The sequence below is a fragment of the Scomber japonicus genome, chromosome 5 (assembly GCF_027409825.1).
Source record: "Scomber japonicus isolate fScoJap1 chromosome 5, fScoJap1.pri, whole genome shotgun sequence".
Classification (NCBI taxonomy): Eukaryota; Metazoa; Chordata; class Actinopteri; order Scombriformes; family Scombridae; genus Scomber; species Scomber japonicus.
In genome coordinates this window covers 3944204-3950915 of record NC_070582.1, presented here as the reverse complement: position 1 = coordinate 3950915, position 6712 = coordinate 3944204, and the positions used below count along the sequence as shown (strand labels likewise).

The 6712-nt window shown below is 36.7% G+C and overlaps 1 long non-coding RNA gene across 1 annotated transcript; it reads right to left on the bottom strand.

Moving 5' to 3' along the window:
• On the bottom strand, positions 1-980 carry LOC128358623 (uncharacterized). The gene is made up of 3 exons (XR_008321403.1): positions 946-980; positions 455-495; positions 1-345 (listed from the first exon to the last, which is right to left on the bottom strand). It is a non-coding gene; the product is annotated as an uncharacterized LOC128358623 (long non-coding RNA).
• Positions 981-6712: the final 5732 nt, after the last annotated feature.

Below are 6712 nucleotides of genomic sequence, written 5' to 3'. Positions count from 1 at the left end.
AGTAATCCAATAAATGCCTGGTACTAAGACTGATTTACTGATTGGATAAATGTAGATAAAACAAATATATGATAATGACATTTCCCTTGACACAGGTTTAACTAAAATGTTGTTGGGAAAAGTGTTTAAAAAAAACAGTAACAACAGGTTAAATCTAATTTTTAATGTGTGGGAAAAATCAAATTCAGGCAAAAATCAAAGTTTAAACCCTGTTGTTAAAGATGTAATCCCATGATCAAAGACATCTGAAGTGAACTTCTAATTTCTGGCAAAGCTGCAATAATCTTCTGGTAAATGCTGAAGACTGGTGTTGCGGATGGGATGGGTGAAGCAGGACCTGCAGGTCTGTATGAAGAAGACACACAGAGAGACACGTCAGCTTGACTTCTTTAAAACCTGTTTCTCCATTCAGATGTTCAATCAACATAACGGCAAATAACAGCAACCAGCTTACCATATCTGGTCACTGGCTTCACTTTCACTGGTGGACCTGATCTTTAAATGAGAAAAAAAGTGTATTAGTGGTCTTTATATGTGACCTCTGACCTTTATAATCTATGATTCACTAGTCTCTCCTATTGCAATTTTACAATGAAAATAGTAGCCTAATTATTATTTTTTAAAGTCACATTATTTTCCTTTGTTTGCAATTTGTCCCAATTCCTGGAATTTTACTGCAAAAAGAGAACATAAAACATTGCAAACTGTATCACAATGTTTGATAAAAGCTGCTTCAAAATCAAAATCAAGCATTTTTGGCTGCAGTGATTACAAATAAAGTAGTGAAACCTTGGAGGGACTGACTAACCTGAGCTACAAAAATGCAGAGCGATGTGAACATGATTCAGACATTACATTTTCCATAAATTATGTTTGCTAAAACAAATGAGATATCTCAAGCAGGAAGGGTTAGTTTTTCAAGTGTTTTCTCTTCTCAGGACAAACCTTAGCTCTGGAGTCGATGCGCCAGATCATTCCTGTTCATCTTTTTTAGAATGGTGATGCTGATGTTCGCGGCTTCCTCGTTGTAGGTCTGCATCAAAACATCGACCACCTTTTTCCTGTCTGCTCCCTCCAACACACTCAACGGCACAGCGTCGACACCGTTTAGCAGTTCTTCACTCTGTAGGTACCACTTGAACGTCTCCAGCTCTTCTTTTCCCAAAGATTGCATGACCTCATGAAGTTTCTCGGTTAGAGCCATTGTCTTCCCCTGCCACAGTGAGAGAAAATATTCAAACTCAGAGGCTAATTGTGCATTTCACACAGCACTTTGAAAAAACTTCCCTCCTATGCCCCCCCCCCCCCCCCCCATGAACACGTGAAGATATATATTTTTTGATATAGTTTACAATGAAAATAGTAGCCTAAATTTTTTTATTTTTTAAACGTCACATTATTTTCCTTTGCTTGCAATTTGTCCCAATTCCTGCAATTTTACTGCAAAAAGAGAACATAAAACATTGCAAACTGTATCACAATGTTTGATTACAGTGATTACAAATAAAGCTGTGAAACCTTGGAGGGACTGACTAACCTGAGCTACAAAAATGCAGAGTGATGTGAACATGATTCAGACATTACATTTTCCATTTTTTCTCTTCTCAGGACAAACCTTGAGTCGATCCGCCAGATCCTTCCTGTTCATTTTGGTTAGAATCTTGATGCTGATGTTCCTGGCAATGTCGCCGTAGGTCTGCGTCAAAACACTGACCACTTTAGTCCTGTTTGCTCCCTTCAAATCACTTGCCGGCACAGCGTTGGCACTGTTTAGCATGAACCGCTTGAACTTCTCCAGCTCTTCATTTCCCAAAGATTGCAGGACCTTATCAAGTTCCAGGACTAGAGCCATTGTCCTCCCCTGCCACAGTGAGAGAAAATATTCAAACTCAGATTATATCATATTTAATTACATTTTATAAAGACATTTATATGTTTTCTTAAAGTGATCTCAGCTTCTATATTCAAGGCATCAGCCATCAACCCAAAACATAAAACTGACTTGTCCTGTCTAGAAAAATGATGGCTTTCATGAAATATTTGTGATGTTTTTCCCACCAGAGGTTGTTCAGTTTCATCAAAATGAAAATGATTTACAAGTCTCCTCACCCAGCTGTCATGAAACACACTGACTGTAAAAGGCTGTTTGATTTATTTGTGACATCACACTGAGGTTTAGATTATATTAATTTGTTCAGAAAAGTGGTGAAACCATGAGATGGACCATGGGTTCAATAAATTGACAAAAACCTTGAGAAATTCTATAATACTCTCTTTAAAACAACCTATCTTTACATTTACTGTTGAAACAGTAAGTGGTGTGACATTCTTATGGTTCAGGATATTTGATGGCTTAATCAGTCTGATCCAATAGTTAACTGGCATTGTAACATTCACATTTTCAAGCTACTGTTGATTTGCTTTAGCCATGAAGGAGAACACCTGCTAACTATGACCATAACCTTTTTCTTGCATTTCACACAGCACTCTTTTTTCTTTTAAAAGTCACATTATTTTAAAAAGTCATATTATTTATTATTATTATATTTTTTATATAGTTTTCTTTTTCCCCATGGGAGTGGTCAGAGTTTTCACAGAACCATGTGAGAATGGAATAATGATGAGTTTCTATGCCTGGTGGATCTCTTTAACATTTTAGAGTGCTATTACCTTATTAATAGCATTTTAAACTAAAAAAATAAATACATTGCAAAAATGTAACAAAGGTAAGGGTAGCTTTAACATCATAATCTCAGTCTTGACTGCAGATGTTTTTAAAAGAGACCTAAAACTTATCTTTTTACTAAAACATTTTGCTAAGTGTCTTTTATATGTTCTCATTTTAACTTTTTTTTTTTTTACTTTTTTTTTTTTAATTTTCTGCTCTGTAGCACTTTGAGATTGCTGAAATGTAAAGTGTAATACAATAAAAAAATAAAAAAAAACATCTTGAACACTTACAGGATGAAGAAACAAGTTCCGACTGAAGATTTGGTGGATCTGTAGAAGCTGAGAGAAATGCCAGTAAGATGGATTTACACGTGTCTATATTTATACTGTCAGGTCTCTCAATGCAAGCCATTTGATTTGATGGCAGTCTGATACATTGTCAGTTGAGTTTCAACATGTCCAAATATGGTGATGATCTTTTGTTACTCTGCTGGTTTCAGTTATATCCGTCACAATGAACACTGACAACTGTCAGGCGACCACGACATGTTCTTATTCTGTTACGCGGTATACATCTGGGCATGTTAGGACCACTGCCAGAATAATGTCACGCATCTGTGCATCTCAGGCAAACAAGTCGGTTCCCAGTGTGAACAGAGACATGTTGCTTTTTTACAGTATACCTCACTGCAAAAACTCAATTCTAACCAGGGTTATTATAGTTAACTAAAACTAAGACTAAAACTAAAACTAGCAATGAAAAAATAATTTAGTTAACTGAAATTAAAACAAAAACGATAACTAAATAAAAACTACAATGAACAATCCAAAACTAACTAAAACAAAACTGAATTGCAGATAAATTCAGCTTTGTTTTAGTTGTTGCTTTGTTTTCTCCCTCGATTGCTTCCTGTCCTGCAGCAGCCGCTATGCTTTGTGGTTAAAGAATGAAATTAAAAGGACTTATATATGATATGATAAACCATATTTGGTGTCACTCATTCTTTCATCCTTTTCAGCTTCCACAAGTCAAGACTTTCTCTTAATACCTGAAAAACTAAAACTAAATAAAACTGAACTAAAACTAGTCAATTCCTTCAAAATAAAACTAAACTAAAACTAGTCAATTCCTTCAAAATAAAACTGAACTGAAACTAGTCAATTCCTTTAAAATAAAACTAAACTAAAACTAGTCAATTCCTTCAAAATAAAACTGAACTGAAACTAGTCAATTCCTTTAAAATAAAACTAAACTAAAACTAGTCAATTCCTTCAAAATAAAACTGAACTGAAACTAGTCAATCACTTGATGAACTAACTAAAACTAAACTGAAATAAAAAAGCAAACTGAAAAACTAAATAAAAAGCAGTGATGAACGGGCCCTCGCGCCCCCATGCATGTCGGGCTGTGTCTCAGTCGGAGAATGTACCATCACCAAGGTCTTATGTCTCAGCTGTGTCAATTTCAGGTGTAAATACTTAAGATTATGGGAGTAATTATTGAAAGAATGAAGCAAGTGACTAACGAAACTCGACACACACGTCTGGAGTGCGTTCATTTAACATCCTATATACTTCAATGGGATGGGTGTCACTACACGGCTCAATAGCGCCCCCTTGCATATTTCAAAATTGAACCTCAGCCTTCCCGATTGACATAGAATGAAATTCGGTAGGTTTATGTATCATCTCCAGACGCACAAAAACGCCATTTGGACCCATACCCTAAGTCCAACAGGAAGTCGGCCATCTTGGGAAAAATGCTCAATTGTGTTGAGTTTTTTGGTCATTTCCAGGCCACATATTTTAACGAACTAGTCCTAGGGATTTCATCCCATCCACTTCAAATTCACACAGGATCATCTTGAGACATTGGAGATGAAAAGTTATCAAAAGCTTTTTTGTCCATCATTCCTGGTTGCCGTGGTGACGCGGCGAATTTCGATGTCTCGCCATGAAATTTCAAACCCTCATAACTTGACTCCACATGGTCTGAGCTTTTCCAAATTTCAGATGCTTGTTCAGTGTCCTGGTCTGAACACATGTACAGGCTCATATTTAGTGACAGTCATAGCGCCACCTACTGGCAACAGGAAGTCACTTGCTTCATTCTGTCACTAATTATTCCTATAATCATAAGTATTTACACCTGAAATTGACACAGCTGAGACATAAGACCTTGGTGATGCTACATTCTCCAACTGACACACAGCCCGGCATGCGTGGGGGCGCGAGGGCCCGTTCATCACTGCTTGCAGTTTTAATGTCAGTTGAGTTTCAACATGTCCAAATATAGTGATGATCTGTGTTACTCTGCTGGTTTCAGTTATATCCGTCACAATGAACACTGACAACTGTCAGGCGACCACGACATGTTCTTATTCTGTTACGCGGTATACATCTGGGCATGTTAGGACCACTGCCAGAATAATGTCACGCATCTGTGCATCTCAGGCAAGCAAGTCGGTTCCCAGTGTGAACAGAGACATGTTGCTTTTTACATTATACCTCACTGCAAAAACTCAATTCTAACCAGGGTTATTATAGTTAACTAAAACTAAGACTAAAACTAAAACTAGCAATGAAAAAATAATTTAGTTAACTGAAATTAAAATAAAAACTACAATTAAAACAAAAACGATAACTAAATAAAAACTAAACTAATACTAGTCAATTCCTTCAAAATAAAACTGAACTAAAACTACTAAATCACTTGATGAACTAACTAAAACTAAACTGAAATAAAAAAGCAAACTGAAAAACTAAATAAAAATAAAAACTAAATAAAAATAAAAACTATAATAACCTTGATTCTAACTAAGATCAAATATCTTAAATCAAGGCAAAAAATATGCTTGTTCTTTGTCTGCCAAGATATTTATTTTACCAGGCCGTTTCACTTGCTTTAATTATCTTAATAAGGTATTATGACTTAAAATGAGAATTAACATAACTCTCTAGGTTAGGGGTGTCAAACATGCGGCCCGTGGGCCAGAACCGGCCCGCCAAGGAGTCCAATCCGGCCCACTTTCCTTCCCGTCTTCTTTTCCTTCCATCTTTCCATCCACCCTTTCTTCCTTCCATCTTTCCTTACTGTCTTCTCTCCTCTTCCTTCCATCCTTCCATCTTTCCTTCCTCCCTTCCTTCGATCCTACCTCCTTCCTTCCTTCCTTCCTTCCTTCCTGTCTTCCATCTTTCCTTACTGTCTTCTCTCCTCTTCCTTCCATCCTTCCTCCCTCCCTTCGATCCTCCCTCCTACTACTACTAGTAGTAGTGGTTATAGTAGTAGTTTACTACCAAAGCTACTACTGAAACTATTGCTACTACTACTACTACTACTACTACTACTACTACTACTACTACTACTACTACTACTGCTACTACTACTGCTGCTGCTACTACTACTACTACTGCTACTACGACAAAACTGCTGTTTCTCTCGCTCAAGATGGTGTTAACCCACAAGCAAGTTAAATTGCCAACAATTCACAATTCACAAATCACAATTACCGATGTGATTGATTTTGTGAAGTTTTGTAAACCTTAATATCAAGTGTTGTGTTAAACTGATGCTGAACATAGACATGACATGGTTAATCACTGTCAGTGGAGGGGTTGACATGGTAACGCAGATATGAAAGTTCATACTTAGGCCAAAACAACGTATTGGCAGGATGTCAAAAGTGTAAATATTGAGTAATCGAAAGTGGTGATCCCCAAAAAGAACCATAGTAACAAGAACTAACCAATAAAATTGCAGAATCAACATCGAGAGTATCGCTTCCTCAAATTTGAACACAACAGTCCACTATATTACAATTTAGTCCCTGTGTCATAGCCTATATAAACATTTTTCAAAAGTCCCATAATCAATATATATTGACTCTGTTAATGCATGATCAAACAACGACCTGACTCAACTACACTCATGGATTATAATGTACTCAGCTGCATAAATAACATAATTTACATATTTACTTTTCAGCTGAGCACCGTGAGGACAGTCAGTGGCAAATGAGACTGAAGAGATCATTGGAGACAC